We start from the raw sequence: 20,901 nt of genomic DNA, 5'->3' as shown, positions 1-20,901 counted from the left end.
CAAGGGATCTACACAGGGACAGGGACTTCCATGTGGAAGCTCTGTTTCTGCAGTAGTTTTAGCCTTTGCACCATTGGAATCTTATTGCCAAGGTCTTGTTTGGCCATGGCTGTCCAAGGGGCACCACTCAATTGTAGTAGTTTTCCAATCTGAGCTCCACCAGGCTGGGTGAGAGGATGCATACCCCCACCCCCCTCCATCCTACCCACTCTCCCATACAGATCCCAATCAGCAGGATCTGGCAAAGGGGGAACACAGCCATTAGGCAGCCAAGTCCCCTTTACACGTGGAAGGGGGAGATCCAAGCAGAGGGGATCACAAAGGTACAATTCTGACTCTGTTTTTACTTAGGCAAAACATTCATTAATTTTGGTGAATATTTTGCCTGAATAAGAACCTAGTAAAGATTGGATGAAGATGTATAGTTTTGTCCAAAATGTATAATAAATGTAATGTACAAAGGATTGAATTGTCATGATTGTTTAATTGAATGCTAGGTTTTTGGTGAGCATTATGATACTGCACAGCCTGTGTCCTCTTGGGTCTGGCCTGACACAGGTTTAAGTGGTACTTAAGTATGTGAGTAAGATAATTGCACTCCATGGGCTCATTACTACAAGGCGTCAAACACTTCTGTGCTGTTTTGAGCATCCTCAACTCTCACTGAAGTTTGTGGGAGCTGTGGGCACTCCGCATCTTTCAGGATTGAGCCCCACAGTAGTATAAAAGCAAACAGGCCTGGCTCAGAAAGCAGGGAAATCTGTACCCTGTTCAGGCTTGCTTACCAGGTATCCACCCTTCTGTCATTACTACCATGACAACAGCATGAAAAAAGGGCACATTCTGAGAGGAGAGGGTGCATCTTGGTGGAAATCAATTTGCACCACACCCCAGCATGCACAAAAAGCACCCATATTTTAGATAGCAAAATTACTACTGTTCTAGAGTAGGATTGAGCTCTCTACACAGTTTATACCACTCCAGATAACAACCAAGCAGTGGGGAAGAGCACACACAAACAAATTGCGCACACATACGTGCATATATGCCTGCCCTCAGAAACCTTTGCACTCTCTTCCCATCTTTTCTCTCTGCTTTGAGGATTTTGTGGTGTTTATTAGAGTCAGGCTACTTTGATCAAAGAGTCCTGTTCTGTACATGTTCTCAAATATCCATGGAACCTGTACAACCAGTTGCTGATGGAATAGTAGACCAGTGACCCTCTGCAAATCTAAAGTCTAGTGGTGGGTGGGAGGGAGAGAGAGTGAACATCTCTCCTATTTTACAAGACCACTTAAAGCCTGCACCTTTTTCATAGTCAGTTTTCATTAGCGTAGTATGTGGAGCAGAGATGTTACTAAGGCAAAACCTGTAAATAATAGTACTAAATCCCAGATATATTAAAGAGTGCAGTGTGATCAACCTAGTTTGTGGCCATTAAAATCAAAGGTTTGAATAGCCCCAGAGAAGAAAATGATATTCATCTAATCAAACAACTGTTTTATGACATTTGTAGAACCATTATATTTAAGATGTATGCCTTTTGTAAGTAGATAGGAGAGAAGGATATTTTTGTGATTAAGAAACTAGCCTGGGATCAGATGATCTAGTTTCAGTTTCGAGCTTTGACACAGATTTTCTGTGTGATCTTTGCCAAGTCGGTTATCCTCTGTGTCTCAGTTTGCCTTCTGTAAACTGAGGATTGTATTTCCTTCCTCTGAGTGGATTTGTGAAGATAAGTCCATTAATGTTTGTTAGGTGCTCAGATACTATGGAAGTGAGGACTGTCTACATAACTGCATAGGTAGATAGATATATATGTATTTTTTTATTTTCAAAGTCAATTTTTGAGCAGCTGGATATACTCTTATGCATACAGCAAAGAAAAGGCAAGAAGAAAGAGGAAGCACATTCGTCTGTGGTCCTGATCCTGCCATCCATACATAAGAAAGTATTTTACTGTCATCGGTGGGAGATTTTCCTGTACAAGTACTGCAAGATCAAGTCCAAAATCTTAATCCCACAGGCTGTAAATCCCTGACAAGAAATAAATGTAATATACAAAAATAAACTGATGACAAGAATAATCTATTTTAACCTTGTGCAATGTGACTTCTGGTGGAACATATTTCACTTTGTTGATATCACCAGTGCAGCCAGTGAGGAACAAAATACTTTTGAGGACACCTATTGGTGGTTACATTTTAAAATTAGATTATACTGGAGCCATTTAATTTGTAATTGTAATTGTTATATTTAATACAATTATATAAACTGTGTTTAATTTAGTGCTTGTGAAAGTGAAGGACTAGTAGCACTGGCCTTGAGCAAAACATAGTGCAGGAAGGTGATATGCAAACTTCCCAACAATCAGCTCTGCCAAGGTATCTCCAATGCCAACCTGCAGATGGAACAGTACTACTGTTTCTGTCAGAGGACTCTCTTTCTTTGTTTACAAAGATTGTTTATTAAAGTTTTAAAGTGATTATATATGGAACAAAGATTTTCCATAATAGGAAATGTGAGTGGGTGCCTGGGATGGGCCACACTGAGAATGCCACACACTGAGCATACTGCAAGAAACAGGGCAGACAGTCCCCCCAAACTGGTGATTTATTCTATAATTAGATTCACTAAGCCAGTAACAAAGGAGCAGCACCACCACACTGGTTAACCAGAAGCCAAACACAGTCCCCTTTAGGCATTTCAGCCCTTGGCTCCCATCGAGACAAACAGGTCTAATATAGTGAGAGGTTATTGAAACCCAATTCCCCATATATGAGGATCTACCAATCTGACACCCCAGATCAATATGTATCTCAGATCTTACCCAACTATCAGACTGTCAGCCAATCCTTAGTAAACTAAAGATTTTATTAAGAAAAGAAGAAAGTTACTGAATGGTTAAGGAATCAGATACATGCAAGTGATTTTCAGTGTTCATTGATCAGGATCACAGCAGTGATGGAATAGACTGCTGGCAGTAAAAGTCTCTCTGGTAGCTTGCAAAAGACTGGAAGATCCTCAGTCCATTGTTCAAAATACTCCTTTTAGTTGTAACTCCACAGTCCAAAGAATTGGAGCAGGAATGAGGCATAATGATGTCTCAAGTGTCTTTTATATCCTCTGCCATGTGCATGGAAATTTACTGTCCAAAAAAGCCCAAAGCCCCTGTGTATGGACAGTTACTGACAAAGATGAAATCTGAGGTTACATGTCCATATCACATTCCTTTACATGTTTTGCTGAATCACAGGGGGTGGCCATTGGTTCCTTGCTCTCTGAGGCATTCTCACAAAGAGCTATCTGGAGAGCTGATTCTTCTTACTGGCCTATCAAGCTTGAATAGTTCATTCACAATGGGCTGGTGAGACTGGATGTAAACTTCTTTGTCGGTCTCCCCAAGATCAATCACATCTAAAATACAAATACATAGCCAGTATTCATAATTTCAGATACAATTATGATAAATGGATTTAACAAGGATAATCATACTTGACAGACAGTATCTTTTCTTAGATGACACCTTAGATGATAAGATTTGTATAACAGTGGTAGCAACAATGACACAAATGGTCATCTTCAATCATACAGTGTCAAAGGAAGGAAAATAATTTATGTCAAATATTGATATTAGAAATAATGTATTTTTAGAAAACTGAACAAATGTGATATATACTATAGGTTATATGACCAGTGATTACTATAATATCCTGGGAATAATTTTAGAGTAATTTTTCCACTGGCAGTTATACATGAGAATGTAGAGCAGGGGTCTCAAACATGCGGCCCTCGGAGCTCTTCCCTGTGGCCCGCGGAGCTCCCCCAGTTACTTCCTGTCACCGCCAAACTCCCCTCCCCAAGTTATTTTCTGTGCCTAAGCTCCCCGCGCGCTGCTCCCCAATGTTTGGGGCCGGGTCTCTCCCCTGGCCCCACCTGCCGCCCCCACGTGCCTCCCCCCAGTGTCTCCCGGCCCCCACTTGCTGCCCCCTCACCGCCCGGGAGCCTGCCCGGGAGCTCACGCTGACTCCACTCCTCCGCTATGCCGGCTTCCGGCATCACCTGCTGCCGCAGGGTCCTAGCGCCCCCCTGCACTAGGGCCAGGGCAGGCTGCCCTTCTCCTGCCCTTCTGCCCTAGTCCTGAGACTCTCCAATGCCCCGAGCCTCTCCAATGCCTCAAACCCCTCACCCTCAGCCCCACAGCCCTCACCCCTGCACCCCCTCCTATCCCCAAACTCCGTCCCAAAGCCTGCACCTCCACCCCCTGCCGCAGCCTGGAGCCTGCACCGAGCGCAGAGCCTGCACTCCAGACCCCCTCCCCAACCCAAACTCCAGCCCAGGGCCTGTACTCCAGACCCCCTCCCCCACCCAAACTCCCTCCCAGAGCCTTAGGCAGTAAATCTAAGTGCGTGTTTTGTCCTTTGAGTGAGGTGCATTACTGAGTGTATATATTTATTAAAACTGCTTGGAAATGACTTCGTCAAAAAAAAGAACACTCATGGAAGAAAAGAGAGTTTTCCAAGACAAATGGGAGAATTTATATTTTTTCACAGAGGTAAAAGATAAAATTCAATGCCTTATTTGTCAGCAAACGATTGCTGTTCCCAAGGAGTATAACGTGCGTCGGCACTATGACACGATGCACCGTGAAAAATATGATGCATTCACCGGAAAAATCCGAGAGGAAAAAGTTCAGCAACTTAAAGCAGCATTTGCCAAGCAAAGAAATTTATTTTCAGGGATTAACAAGTCTAGCAAAGATTCAGTAAGAGCAAGTTTTGTGATAAGCGAAATGATAGCTAAATCATCACGACCTTTTACAGAAGGCTTATTCATAAAAGAATGTCTTATGAAGGCCAGTGAAATTTTATGTCCTGATAGGAAGAAAGTTTTTGAAGGCATAAGCTTGTCTGCAAATACAGTTGCCTGCAGGATAACGGATTTAGCTGATTATGTGCAAAAACAATTGATTCAAATGGCAAAAGACTTTGAAGTATTTTCAATTGCTCTTGATGAGAGTACAGATGTATCAGATACCGCACAGTGTGCAGTGTTCATTAGAGGTGTGGACTGCAATTTGAATATAACTGAAGAATTGCTAGACTTAATGCCACTGAAGGGTACCACAACGGGACGTGACATATTTCAAGGATTGGAAGAGTGCATTGAAAAAGCTGCGCTGCCATGGAACAAACTCGTATCTTTGGCTACGGACGGTGCGCCATCAATGTGCTCTGAAAACATTGGTGTGGTTGGATTATTGAAGACCAAACTGAACAGCCTCAATATACCAGGAATTAGCTTCACCAGTATACATTGTATTTTGCTCCAAGAAGCCCTGTGTAGTAAAAGTCTACAAATGAAAGAAGTTATGGATGTAGTTGTTAAAACTGTTAATTTTATACGTGCACGAGGGCTGAATCACAGACAGTTCACTTCTTTTCTAGCAAGTATGGACAGTGAATATGGGGAACTTCTGTATCACACTCAAGTTAGATGGCTGAGTCGTGGAAATGTTTTGAAGCGTTTTTTTGCACTTAAAGAGGAGATTGATTCCTTCATGAAAATGAAAAACAAGGAGGTTCCACAGCTTGCTGATTCCACTTTTATCTGCAACCTTGCTTTTCTAACAGATGTAACTGATCACCTGAATGCACTGAACTTGAAACTTCAGGGTAGAAAACAGGTGATAACACAGATGTATGACAGTATTAAGTCATTCAAAGTCAAGCTTACTTTATGGGGGAAACAGCTGACTGCTGGCAATTTGGTCCATTTCTCAACTCTGAATTCCTTAGGAAAAGTTGAACCCAAATCCTTGAAAGAATATGCAGAGATCATTTCTAACTTACACAAACAGTTTGATGTGCGGTTTAAAGATTTCAAGGCACTTGAACCACATTTTCAATTTTTTTCCACACCATTTGCTGTTGAAATTGACAATGTTGCAGAGGAAATGCAGATGGAGTTAGTGGAGCTTCAGTGTGACACGATTTTGAAGCAGAAGTATACAGATGTTGGAATTCCAGAATTCTACAGGTTTCTTTCACAAGAAAGATTTCCCATGTTATTCTCTGCTTCTGCAAGGATAATGGCAATGTTTGGAAGTACATATATATGTGAACAGTTTTTCTCTTCCATGAAGATTAACAAATCTGTGTTAAGGTCAAGGCTCACTGATGAACATTTGCAAGCAACACTGAGATTGGTTTCGTCTCAGGATATCAAACCTAATATTGATGCTCTGGTTGATGCAAAACGCTGCCAGCTAAGTGGCCAAAAATGAAATGACTGTCAAAATTAGCACTGACGTTTCACATTACAGTTAAAGAAGTTAATAAAAAAGTTAATAAATTGACTTTTAATAGCATACTATATTTTAATACTATACTACTATATTACTCTTCATTTTTTTTTCTGCCTACCTCCAGGCGCTTCCCGCCGCCAAGCCGCCAAACAGCTGTTGGTGGCGCTTAGCACTTTCCAGGAGGGAGGGGGGAGGAGCGGGGAGCCGCGCGCTTAGGGGAGGAGGTGGAGAAGAGACAGGGCAGGGGCGGGGCCTCATGGAAGGGGTGGATTGGGGGTGGGGCCAGGGGCAGCAAGGGGGCGTGTCAGTGATGCGGCCCTCGGGCCACTGCACTAGTCCTCATGCGGCCCTCGAGGTCATTTGAGTTTGAGACCCCTGATGTAGAGACCCTATTTTCCATAAAACATCTGTGGCATTTAGCATTTCAACAATCCTGCAATTATTGCTTTCCCGAAATCTGCCATTGAAATTGGTGAGGAATGCAGGATCGAGCCCATAGGTTCTGCACCCTGCTAACGCAAATATCAGTCCTGCAATATCTTAGTATTGTAGAAGTCAATAGGATAGTCACCCTGATGACCTTCAACTATACTGAAACCCAGCTAGATAATGCCATTAGCCTAGTACTAGTGGAGGGGGTGGCATAGAATGAGGTTCAGCATTCTGTAGCTATGAAAAAGGGATTATGGGAAATTAGGAGCTCCTGAACCACACTCAACTTTTATTGTTCTGAAATTAAGCAGGTCTTCACAGCTATTTATATTAAGAGCTACTGCATATATACTACTGACTGTTAACAATTGTCCTATTGGAACCCTGTGTCTAAAGGGGGGTAGGCAAAGAACACTCACCTCCCCAAAAGGAATAATTCAAGGGAAATGCCACAATCTGAAATTTACTGAGTTTGTATTTGCTTCCATGGGCTATTCCCATATAGGGGAGAATGGGGCCAAAGATGCATAGAAAAATTACTGCTGAAATTATAGAGCTGCAAATAACTATTCTTAATAATATTGCTCAGAATTTGCTTGTGCTGCAGCTATTCACTTACAATATTTATACATCAGGTTTGTGATACTATTAACCATATCTCATAAGCAGATACTTTAAAGTAGATTTAAAAGCCTGCAATTGGGAGGAGGTAAACATTTGTGTACTAAAATGTGACATGAAAAACTGTGCAATAAGTTATTGCGATGATGCCATGGTCCGAAACCCAGCAGAGCACTTAAGCAAACTTTTAACTTCAGATATACAGTCGAACCCATTTATCTCGACCTCGGTTAACTTGCCAATCCTATTAACTCGAGGTTTTAAAAGTGGAACCGCCAAACTCCCTCTTTATCTTATGGGTTTCTCATCCGTTATGTCGATTTGCCGAACCCTAATATCTCGAGCCCGGCTCCCCGCGTCCCCAGCCGCCCGCTCCCTGGCTCTCCAGCCGCGCGGTTCCCCAGCCGCCTGCTCCCCGCGTCCCCAGCCGCCCGCCCGCCCCCGCATACCCGGTCCCTGCCCGTCCCCGCCCGCCCGGCCCCGCATACCCGGTCCCTGCCCGTCCCCGCCCGGCCCCGCATACCTGGTCCCCGCTTCGCCTGCCGCCCGCCCGCCCGGCTCCGCTTCGCCGGTCCCCGCTTCGCCGCCCGCCCGTCCGCCCGGCCCCGCGTCGCCGCCCGCCCGCCCGGCCCCGCATACCCGGTCCCTGCCCGGCCCCGCCTGCCCGGCCCCGCATACCCGGTCCCTGCCCGTCCCCGCCCGGCCCCGCATACCTGGTCCCCGCTTTGCCTGCCGCCTGCCCGCCCGGCTCCGCTTCGCCGGTCCCCGCTTTGCCGCCCGCCCCTCCGCCCGGCTCCGCTTCGCCGCCCGCCCCCGCATACCCGGTCCCTGCCCGTCCCCGCCCGCCCAGCCCCGCATACCCGGTCCCTGCCCGTCCCCGCCAGCCCGGCCCCGCATACCCGGTCCCTGCCCGTCCCCGCCCGTCCCCGCATACCTGGTCCCCGCTTTGCCTGCCGCCTGCCCGCCCGGCTCTGCTTCGCCGGTCCCCGCTTTGCCGCCCGCCCCTCCGCCCGGCTTCGCTTCGCCGCCCGCCCGGCCCCGCATACCCGGTCCCTGCCCGGCCCCGCCTGCCCGCCCGGCCCCGCATACCCGGTCCCTGCCCGTCCCCGCCAGCCCGGCCCCGCATACCCGGTCCCTGCCAGTCCCCGCCCGGCCCTGCATACCTGGTCCCCACTTTGCCTGCCGCCTGCCCGCCCGGCTCCGCTTCGCCGGTCCCCGCTTTGCCGCCCGCCCCTCCGCCCGGCTTCGCTTCGCCGCCCGCCCGCCCGGCCCCGCATACCCGGTCCCTGCCCGGTCCCGCCCGCCTGCCCGGCCCCGCATACCCGGTCCCTGCCCGGCCCCGCCAGCCCGTCCCCGCATACCCGGTCCCTGCCCGGCCCAGCCCGCCCGTCCCCGCCAGCCCGGCCCCGCATACCCGGTCCCTGCCCGGCCCCGCCCGGTCCCGCATACCTGGTCCCCGCTTTGCCTGCCGCCTGCCCGCCCGGCTCCGCTTCGCCGGTCCCCGCTTTGCCGCCCGCCCCTCCGCCCGGCTTCGCTTCGCCGCCTGCCCGCCCGGCCCCGCATACCCGGTCCCTGCCCGTCCCCGCCCGCCCGGCCCCGCATACCCGGTCCCTGCCCGTCCCCGCCAGCCCGGCCCCGCATACCCGGTCCCTGCCCGTCCCCGCCCGTCCCCGCATACCTGGTCCCCGCTTTGCCTGACGCCTGTCCGCCCGGCTCCGCTTCGCCGGTCCCCGCTTTGCCGCCCACCCCTCCGCCCGGCTCCACTTCGCCGCCCGCCCGCCCGGCCCCGCATACCTGGTCCCCGCTTCGCCTGCCGCCCACCCGCCCGGCCCGCTTACCCGCTCCCCGCTTCGCCTGCCGCCCGCCCCGCTTACCTGGTCCCGCTTCTTTGGCTGCCCGGCTCCGGGTCCCCGTCCACGGCCGCCCGCCCTGCTTCCCTGTCCCGCTTCGCCGGATCCAGCCACGTGTAGGCAGCGTGTATAAGACGGTTATCTCGATTCACTGCGCATGTGCTGAGTTCACGTAGTACGTGATCACGGTCTGTATGGTCGTTCACTCCCATGCCAGTTCACTCATTCTTGTTGATCTTGTCTGAAGGATCTGTTTATTTTTTCCCTTCTAAAAATGTCTGGAGGTGTTAAGAGAAAACTGGACAATCAGTCAATAGAGAAAAAGTATGAAATCATACTGCAGCTAGAAAAAGGAAGAAAACCGGCAGACCTTAGTCGTCAGCATGGCATTCCAGCAAACACCATTTCAGGATGGAAAAAGAAGGCCGACGTGATAAAGCAAATGTACGAGAAGTCTGTCTTTGATCCAGCAAGAAAAAAACTTAGAGTGGCTGAGCACAAAGATGTCGACGATGCACTGTTTCAATGGTTCACAAATACGCGAGCAACAAAGCTTCCCGTCAATGGTCCCTTGCTGATGGAGAAGGCGGACATCCTTGCTGCAAAGCTAGGACACCCTGACTTTAAAGCAAGTCAGGGGTGGGTGGATCGTTTCAAAAAGAGGCACAACATTGTCTTCAAAGCAATTTGTGGAGAGAGCGCTGCGGTTCAACAGGAACAAGTGGATTCATGGCTGAAGACTCAAATGCGCACAATTTTGGATACCTATGAGACTCGGAACATTTTTAATGCTGATGAAACTGGGCTGTTTTGGAAATGCCTTCCAGACAAGACTATGGCGTTTCGTGGGGAGGCTTGTCACGGTGGAAAAAAGTCGAAGGACCGACTTACAGTGCTAGTTGCTGCTAACATGGATGGAAGCCAAAAACTCCCGCTCTACGTTATAGGAAAGTCCAAGAATCCCAGATGCTTTAAGCAGACCAAAGTTCTCCAATGTGATTACGATGGCCAGCCAAGCGCCTGGATCACAGGAGATCTATTCAGTGCATGGGTGAAAAAGTGGGACAGGAAGTTCCAAGCAGAGAAAAGGAAGGTGGCACTGATCGTGGACAACTGTAGAGCTCATCCGGATGTTCCTGGTCTCAAGGCCATTAAGATCTTTTATCTCCCACCTAACACAACCAGTAAGCTCCAACCAATGGACCAGGGGATAATCCAAGTGCTTAAGGTGTACTACAGGAAAATGTTGATGCGCCAATACCTGCTCCATGATGAAAAGAAGGCACAGTACACCCCTTCCCTTCTAGATGCAATGAACTTCCTGAGATCAGCCTGGAATGACGTGAAGAAGGAAACAATCTCAAACTGCTGGATGCACTGCGTCATTCAGGATATTTCCGATGATGAGTTTCAGGCACAGTGCCGTGCAGCCGCAGAAGAACTCGCGGAAGTGGCGGGAAAATCAAGCCTTACAGATGCTATCTTGGAAGAGGAGGCACAGGAGTTAGCCATCACTGTCCAGGAATTCCGAGATTACATAGAAATCGACAAAGACGTCGTTACTGATGGCGTGATCACCGATGAAGACATTGTATCAAGTGTGCAGTCAGCACAGGCAAGCACATCTGCATGCGGCAATGACAAAGAAGATGAAGAAGATGCGGACGAAGATTTGGAACCAATTCCCTCAGCTGCTGAGGTGGTAGAAATGCTACAGAAAATTCGATGGTATGTTTCTTTTGTAGGAGATGAAACTGTTTTAGACAGCATAAATAATATTGAAGCATTTGTTTTCAAGCAGACTGTTAAAGGCAAAAAGCAACAAAGCATTTTAGACTTTGTAAAGAAACCATAGTAACCGCGTGTACGATACTTTTCAGAGCTGTGTCAGAGTGAAATGACTCGCAAATTTAATTTTGACACTGGTTAGCTTTTTGTAAAAACGAACTACACCCCACACGTTTTTTGTGATTTTGTGATTTTGTGAGCGATCTTTGTGTTTGCAATGTTGGAGAATATAATAAAGGTTTGTATCGAGAATCGACGGTGGTTTGTATTGTATATTGGTAAACAAAAAAACTGCGCTCCAAAAAAACTGAATGCAAAGACCTACGAGAAGGTCTCCAAAGCCATGATACAGACATGTAAACTTTTATTCTTCATATACTGGTAAATCTCTGCTGTTAGTTGGTGCACATATGCCTTTTGTTGTTAGCAAACATGTATGTACATTTTTATAGCATGCCGATCGCTTCATCAAACAAATCGCGGCAATGCTGTTGTGTAAAAAAACCTCCAAAAACATGTGCATGTACATTCTCATTTATTAACGCACATCATGTACATAAAGAAATTTCAAGCACATGTTAATGTATTGCCGCCATATTGGTTTTTGTTTATCTCGATCATCGGTTATCTCGATGCTTTTTGGCAAACCCCTAGGCCAGCGACATAACAGGGTTCAACTGTATAAGTATTTCTTTGAAGTTAATGGGAATATTTTACATGCTATAAGGTAAGCACATGTTTAAATGTTCTGCTGGATCAAGGTCATGGTGAACATTTCCTACAAAGACATAGGAATTTTATACCTTCATTTAATTTACCAATATTATTTAGAAAAGCCTGGGCTTCCAAAGACATTGGTCAATGCTTTCTAGCTGTACATTTGTCATTGTGACTATTTATGAGCTAGATCATCATTTTGTTGTCTTTCCCAGTGTAAGGGGCCACACATTATTGTGGTGTCCAAGGAATAGACCAGAAGGGAGATTGTGACTCTGGGAGTCACAATGGCCTGAATGCACAAAAGGAGTCACTGGCATACCACCTAACTCTTAGGTCCCTAGAGAAATCACTGTGATTCACAAAGTGTGAGTTAGATGCTTAGACTCCTATATATATTGAATGAAGAGAGAGAGAGGCACCTCAGAATGCGATTCCCAAAAGCCAGAACACTAGGCAGGTAGCCACCTAAGTCTATACTACCCGCCGGATCGGCGGGCAGCGATCGATCCAGCGGGAGTCGATTTATCACGTCTGATAAATTGACCCCCGAGTGCTCTCCCGTTGACTCCAGTACTCCACCGGAGCGAGAGGCGCAGGCGGAGTCAACGGGGAAGCGTCAGCAGTCGACTCACTGCAGTGAAGACGCCGTGGTGAGTAGATCTAAGTACATCAACTTCAGCTACGTTACTCATGTAGCTGAAGTTGCATAACTTAGATTGATTCCCACCGCCCCAACCCCCCAGTGTAGACCAGGCCTAAGATAGCCAATAGGAGATGCTGATTAGTGTGTGTGTTAAGCCCTGTCACTGTCTCAAAGATAGGTGCTTAAGTCTGGGCTCTGCAGGGAGGCACCTATCACTGCCTGGGATTCCACATTCAAAATTCTGATTCATTTCAATACAAGGAAATCAGGACTGAGATGTTGATATCAAATCCTATTACAGGCTGCAATAACCTAACATTAAAATGGAAACAAAAGCAATCCTTATAAGATAAAATTTCATGCCTTTTTTCTTAAAAGTTTATTCCAGTTGTTTGACAGAGAAACTGAGTAAGTTATCATGTTTACTTGGGTTGTCACTGCTACTATTACAGTTTTTAATGAGAGGATTTGGTTACGCAGTTGTAGAATTCTGGAAGATGATCTGAGGCTCCTTTATTACTCTAGCTGAATTTTGCAACAGCATGACTACTGGGCAACACAATAAGTCTGTTGGGGGGAAATCAACATAATATTGTATAGTGCCTAGATGCTGAAAATGTTTTCCATATGCATAATTTCACAGAGTTTAAAGCCTGAAGGGACCATTAGATCATCTAGTCTGACCTCTGGTATATCACAGGCCACTACATTTCACCCATACTCCTATAGTGAGCTCAATACCTTGAGTTAGACTAAAGCATTTCAGTCCTCAAGAGATTAAATTGTTGGGTGCCACAGGCAGAGAATAGGAGAGACGAAAGACCCACCGATGCCCAAGATATGTTCAGATGATCTTAATCCATGCCTCAGGCTCCAGTGGAACCCCTAAGATCCCTGCCATTCTGACCTGGGAGTAAATGCCTTCCAAATCCTAAATCCTGATTATGACTCTGAGCACATGAACAAGACGCACCAGCCAAGCACATACGAAAGAAGATTCTATGCACCATCCCAGAGCACTAGTGTAATGGCCAGGGCATAGGCAGCCAGCCTAGTAGCATCTACCAGGTAAGAGTCAAAGGCAGGAGTCAGGACTAGTTAGTAAGCCTAATAAAGAGAGGGGACCAAGGTCAAGCCAGGCCAGGGTCAAAGTCAGGAGCAAGCCTGGGCAAAAGACAAGGTTAGTAACAATCTGCATTTTTGCTCAGATTGCTCCTTAGACCAACTTCCTGGTGTGGACCAATCAGGCAGCTCTGTTGCTCTGGCCTCTTCAGGCATTACTTTTTGCAATGCCTAACTCTCCGGTAATTGTTGGATGCTATTCTGCATGACTTTCCAGTGGCAGTAGAGAGGTGTCAGTTCCCTAAGTAGCCTAGCGTGCTATGTTCTAGATGTGTGGATCCATACAGTTAGGCCATCTTGTCCTGCTTTTAGCTGTGGCCAATCTCTGATGTTTCAGAGAATGGTGCAAAGCAAAACCCAGACTACAGCTGTCCAGTTGTGCACTGAGGGGAAAAATGCCTTCCTGAAGCATGAGATTCTATTTCAGTCATAATGCAGAGCTGCAAGTGTTCTGAGTAAGCTGAGGACAAAATGCAGAGATTCCTGTTCTCCCCTTGGCCCAAGAAGGAAGGGGATGAACAGGGGGATTCATAGATTCACAAATCCAAGACCAGAAAGGACCCCTATTGTAACAGAGTTCTGGCTCTACTACCCCACTGTGCCCAGCCCCACACTGCTATATGCCTCTCCCCATGCAGTGTGGGGGAAAAGTTAGAAAGCAGTGTGGGGGCTGGGCTAGAGGGCCAGACTGACAAGGGAGACTCTGCAGCTTAGGACTACAGCATTGAACATTCCCTGCCCCTTCACACATAAGCCCATAGGTATACAATTTCTCTCAGAAGGTGGATATCAGCATATCTTTTAGAAATAGATCTAATATCATTTTAAAGACTCCAAGTGATGGCGAGTCCCCAGGTGAGCACTTCCAATATTTAATCACCCTCACTTCCAGGAATTACATCTTATTTCAAGGTTGGATTGGTCTAACTTCAATGTCTAGCCATTGGTCTTGTTAGGCCTTTGTCTGCAAAGTTGAAAAACACACTTGCACCACCACCCCTCCTCCCCGTATCAGATATATTTTCCATGTGTAGGAACCTAGACACAGAGATCAAGTTACCCTTCAGCTGCCTCTTTGCTAAGCTGAATAAGTTGAGCTCCTTAAGCCTCAAAAAATAAGGCCTGTTTTCCAGCCCATGGATCATTTTTTGTGGCCCTCCTTAGAATTCTCTACAATATTTCCACATCTTTCTTGAAGTGTGGACTCCAGAACTGGACACAGGGTTTTAGTCACAGTCTTATCACTGCTGTATACAGAGGCAAGGTTTCTTCCCTGCTTCTACTTGATATTCCCCTTTTTATACACCTAAAGAGTGCATTAACCCTTTTTGCCACAGCATTGCTCTGAGAGCTCATGATGAGGTGTTTATCTACAATTCTTCTCTGAGTCAGTGCTTTCCAAGGCAGTCCCCCATCCTGTAGATTTAACTTACATTCTTTATTCCCAGATGCACTGCTTTGCATTTGCCTGTATTAAAACTCACTTTGTTGGATTGTAACCAGGTGATTCAGAAAACTCTGTAACAATAATGGGCTGGATTCACAAAGTGACTTGGTTACCTAACTGCCACTGTAGGTACCTAAATCTGGAATTTACAGAATCCCTCTGTTCAGCTGCTGCCAAACCTTGTAGACTCCTAAACTCACTCAGAATTTAAGATTTTGCAGTAAAAGATTTCTAGTCACTTCGCCTATAGGCATGCACACTGCTCCCTCATTCTAGGTGTCCAGGTGCCTAGAGCACCACTGTGATTCATGAAATGGAGGAAAATAGCCATTCCCCAACCTAACTCGCCTGTGAGGTCCAATCCAATAGGCATGCTCAGAGCATTCCTAATTCCACACTAGACAGCAGTGAGGAAGGGGGACCTCCCTCATAACTTTTAAACTTAATGTTCATTGGAGCAGGGGGACTGGATCCTAGGTCTCCCACATATTGCATGTGTGCTATAACCACCAGGTAATAGACTCATTCTTATATGTTCTCTCTCTCTTTTTCTCACTTAATGACTCTTTAAATATTTATCTAAATTGGAAAGATTGAGGCAGTGTCACAAGTTCAACAGAATATTCCATAGTCCAGTGGTTATAGCACTCACCTGTAATGTGGCAGAGCCCTGTTTGGATGCTTTCTCTTTTTGAGTCTGTGGGGAGGCGGGGGGCGGGGGGAGAGAAGGAGGGAGGCTTGAACCAGATGGTCTCCCACATCCCAGGTGAATACCCTAATCACTGGGCTAAAAGTTACAAGGAGATCCTCCTCCAGTGCCTAACTCTTAAGAGAGTATTCACACCTGTGATTCCAAGCAGACATAGGCCTCCAGCCTGAATTTAGCTGCTAAACTTCCTGAGAGGACTGGGATTGAGGACACATCTCTCCCATTGGCCAGTTTAGACAGGGAGCCACCAAGCATGCTGGCTTTCATGAATCCCATTCTTGGACTCTCCTCTCCCTCCATTCATTGTATAGGGAGCTTGAGCACTTGACTCAGGCCTCGTGAATCCCAATGATTCACAACATTGAATCACAACAGACTAGACTTCTACATAGATTGCTTCCGTCACCGTGCACGGGCTGAAATTGTGGAAAAGCAACATCACTTGCCCCATAACCTAAGCCGTGCTGAACACAATGCCATCAACAACCTCAAGAACAACTCTGACATCATAATCAAACAGGCTGACAAAGGAGGTGCTGTCGTCATCATGAATAGGTCGGAATATGAACAAGAGGCTGCCAGACAACTCTCTAACTCCACATTCTACAAGCCATTACCCTCTGATCCCACTGATGATTACCAAAAGAAACTACACCATCTGCTCAAAAGAAGGTGTATTCTATTTGCTACCCAAGATCCATAAACCTGGAAATCCTGGACGCCCCATCATCTCAAGCATTGGTACTTTAACAGCAGGATTGTCTGGCTATGTGGACTCTCTCCTCAGGCCCTATGCTACCAGCACTCCCAGCTATCTTCGAGACACCACTGACTTCCTGAGGAAACTACAATCCATCAATGATCTTCCAGAAAACACCATTCTGGCCACTATGGATGTGGAAGCCCTCTACACTAACATTCCACACGAAGATGGACTACAAGCCATCAGGAACAGTATCCCCGATAATATCACGGCTAACCTGGTGGCTGAACTTTGTGACTTTGTCCTCACCCACAACTATTTCACATTTGGGGACAATATATATCTTCAAGTCAGATGGCCCCTCAGTATGCCAACATCTTTATGGCTGACTTAGAACAACGCTTCCTTAACTCTCGTTCCCTAACACCCCTACTCTACTTGCGCTACATTGATGACATCTTCATCATCTGGACTCATGGAAAAGAAGCCCTCGAGGAATTCCACCGAGATTTTAACAATTTCCATCCCACCATCAACCTCAGCCTAGACCAATCCACACAAGCGGTCCATTTCCTAGACACTACTGTGCTAATAAACGATGGTCACATAAATACCACCCTATACCGGAAACCTACTGACCGCTATACTTACTTACATGCCTCCAGCTTCCATCCCGGACACACCACACGATCCATTGTCTACAGCCAAGCTCTAAGATACAACCGTATTTGCTCCAATCCCTCGGACAGAGATAAACACCTACAAGATCTCTATCAAGCATTCTTAAACCTACAATACCCACCTGCTGAAGTGAAAAAACAGATTGACAGAGCCAGAAGAGTACCCAGAAGCCACCTACTACAGGACAGGCCTAAAAAAGAAAATAACAGAACACCACTAGCCATCACCTACAGCCCCCAACTAAAACCTCTCCAGCGCATCATCAAAGATTTACAACCTATCCTTAAAGATGATCCCTCACTCTCACAGATCTTGGGAGACAGGCCAGTCCTTGCTTATAGACAGCCTCCCAACCTGAAGCAAATACTCACCAGCAACCGCACACCATACAACATAAACACTAACCCAGGAACCTATCCTTGCAATAAAGCCCGATGCCAGCTCTGTCCACATATCCATTCAAGTGACACCATCACAGGACCTAATCACATCAGACACACCATCAGGGGCTCGTACACCTGCACATCTACCAACGTGATATATGCCATCATGTGCCAGCAATGCCCCTCTGCTATGTACATTGGCCAAACCGGACAGTCTCTACGCAAAAGAATAAATGGACACAAATCTGACATCAGGAATCATAACATTCAAAAACCAGTGGGAGAACACTTCAACCTTCCTAACCACTCAGTGACAGACTTGAAGGTGGCAATTTTGCAACAAAAAAACTTCAAAAACAGACTCCAAAGAGAGACTGCTGAACTTGAATTAATATGCAAACTAGATACCATTAACTGTGGTCTAAATAAAGACTGGGAATGGTTGGGTCATTACACCAATTGAATCTATTTCCCTATGTTAAGTTCTCCTCACACCTTCTATGGGCCATCTTAATTATCACTTCAAAAAGTTTTTTTTCCTCCTGCTAACGATAGCTCATCTCAATTGATTAGACTCTGCCTGTTGGTATGCATACTTCCACCTTTTCATGTTCTCTGTATGTATAAATATCTCCTGTCTGTGTGTTCCATTCTATGCATCCGAAGAAGTGAGCTTTAGCTCACGAAAGCTCATGCTACAATAAATTTGTTAGTCTTTAAGGTGCCACAAGTACTCCTGTTTTTTTTAATGATTTTCTAGGCACTTAAAATTAGGCATTGTGACATTGAGCACTGCAATGCCCAAGTCCCTTTGGGAATCTTGCCCAACTTGTTCTCCTCATTATTTACTACCCTACCAATCTTTGTGACATCTGAAAACTTCACCAGCAATGATTTTATAACATCATCTAGATCGTTGATAAAAATATTGAATAGTGTTGAACCAAGAACTGATCACTGATGGACCCTGCTAGAAATGGCCCTGCTCATTGGTTATCCCCCCTTTGACAAATATGTTTTGAAATCTGATAGTGAGCCAGTTTTTAATCCATCTAATCTGTGCCCTATTAGTTCCATTTAATGTAATGTTTTAATCAAAATGTCATGGAGAAGTCTACGTATACTATATCAACACAACTGCCTTTATCAACCAAACCTATAACCCTGTCAAAAAAACCAACAGGTTTGTTTGACAAGACCTACCTTTCATGAAACCATGCTGGCTGCATTAATTATATTTTTAGCCTCTAAATCTTTGTGGATATCCTCAAATTAATTACCTGTGATCAATATCAGGTTTACCAGTCTATAGTTTCCTGAGTTGTCCCCTTTAACCTTTATAAATATTGGAATTACATTGGCAGTCCTCCCATCCTTTGGAATTTCCCATTTTCCAATATTTGTTAAAAATTAACATTAATGGTTCATAGAGCTCCTCAGGTAGCTCCTTTAAGAATCTTGGGTATAAGCTATCGAGGCCTGTTGATTTGAAAATCTTTAATTGTGTGAGATGCTTCCTCTCATTTTCTGTTGTTACAGATGGTAAAGTTTCTCTTGCATCCACAAAATTATATGGGATGGATACAGACTCCCGCTTCATTCCAAATATAGAACATTAATGTCTATTAAGCATTCCTGCATTTTCTACATCACTATTTACAGATTTACCATCTGCATCTAGCACAGTGGACCTATACCTGACCTAGGTTTTTTATTGTTTGTTTGTTTTTGTTCCTAACATGTTTTTAAAATGTTTCTTATTGTCTTTACTCCTATTGGCCATTGTTATATCATTGGTTCCTTTAGATTCCATTATCAGTCACCTATATATTTAACTTATTTTATTCTTGAACAATTCCCAGTGGACATTAACACTTCCCTCTTTAAATGTGTATTCTCAGTCAGTTATGCAGACAATTGCTTTACATTTTGGAAACATGGTCCTTTTACAGTTCCAAATATATATATTATTAGTTGGTGCCATATTCTGTTTGTACAATGTAAAGGTAGTCAGATCATGATAACTGGTATGCAGGCAATGGCTAATTTTTAGGTTACCAATTCATTTCTTTGTCCATTAGAATGAGACTAATATTGAGTCACCCCATGTTGGGTGCAGGATATTTTGTGTTCAATTATGTATTATTTTTAGAAATTCTGACAAAGTTTTCGTACTGGCTGCATGAGATGTCCAGCAAATGTCTCCCCATTTGAAGTCACTCATAACAACCCAGTTTTTCTTTCTACACATTACAAACAGATGCTTAAGGAGCAGTTTGTCCAGTTCTCTAGTGAGATTTGGAAGTCTGTAACATATGCCCACCAGTACCCTATCTTTAGTTTTACTAGTTACAACTTTAATCCATAAAGCATTTGGGGTCCTGTGATTCTGAATTGTCTATGACTCTGTAACCAGTGATAGTGTCTTTGATTAAATGTACCATCCCTATCCTTATGAAACAAGTTGCAACCATCAATTTTAATGTTCCAGTCATATGACCTGTCCCACCAAGTTTCAGTAATATCAGCTGTATCATATTTCTTCTCATTCATAAGCATTTCCAACTATTCTGTATTATCTAGGCTGCAATCATTAGTATATAGACAATTACATTTTTTTTATTCCTTACATGCCTCCTAGTGCTTGGATTTGTCGTGTGCATGACATCTTGAGGTTGGTCTACATATTTGGGTGTTTGTACCATGGTTGTCCCATTATTACCCTCACCCTTCATGATTATGCCCTCCTGCTACTCTAGATAATCTACAGGGGGTCCCTGGTATATGTCTCCCCCTTGCCTGTCATTTTGCATATCCATCGCTCATCAATAGGGGTACATGTTACAATTCATGTTGGTCCTGATCCGCATTTCCGTCACTTGCAACTTACTCACTTCACGTTTTGCATCGCTTTTTCGTGGGTGCTTAGCATCCACGAGTGGCACGGCAGGCCACCGATCAACTCCTCCCCCTCCCTCCCAGCGGCTCCTGCATGCGGCAAAACAGCTGTTCAGTGGCATGCAGGAGGCACTGGGAGGGAGAGGAAGGAGTGGGGGGACAGGGCACGCTCGGAGGAAGGGGTGGAACTGGGTGGGAACTGGGCCATTATTTCCTATGGGGAAAAATTCCCTGGTATCCATTGTTTTGGTATCCATTGCCCTTTTCAAGAATGCAACCCCGATGTATACCAGGGACCCCCTGTATCACTCAAGAGATTAGTAACCCTACTGCTGAGCTAGAGGATATCAGAACCGTACAGCCACCTCTCTCCATAATAGGAGCCTCAATGTTCCACGAAACCAAATTCTTTGCCCCTACACCATTTACTTAACCACGGATCCTGTGAACAAATTAGATATTTTCAAAACATGAGATAAAAGTGAAAGGCTTCGATACAAAACAAATCATTTGCCAAAGTTTTCTGTTTGACATGACAGTCTTTCATAGCCAAAGTACCAGTCAGTACTAATTTTCTCAAAGTACCCTTAGCATGAC

The 20,901-nt window shown here is 45.5% G+C and overlaps 1 protein-coding gene across 1 annotated transcript in view; it reads left to right on the top strand.

Annotated features, from left to right (window-relative positions):
• The window catches only part of UBE2QL1 (ubiquitin conjugating enzyme E2 Q family like 1), a 39,204-nt gene that overhangs the window by 10,510 nt on the left and 7,793 nt on the right, over positions 1-20,901 (top strand). The window lies entirely within an intron of this gene.

Source organism: Mauremys mutica, chromosome 2, assembly GCF_020497125.1.
Source record: "Mauremys mutica isolate MM-2020 ecotype Southern chromosome 2, ASM2049712v1, whole genome shotgun sequence".
In the NCBI taxonomy this organism is placed as follows: domain Eukaryota; kingdom Metazoa; phylum Chordata; order Testudines; family Geoemydidae; genus Mauremys; species Mauremys mutica.
The sequence above is the reverse complement of the archived record's forward strand: the minus strand, read 5'-3'. Positions and strand labels throughout refer to the sequence as shown.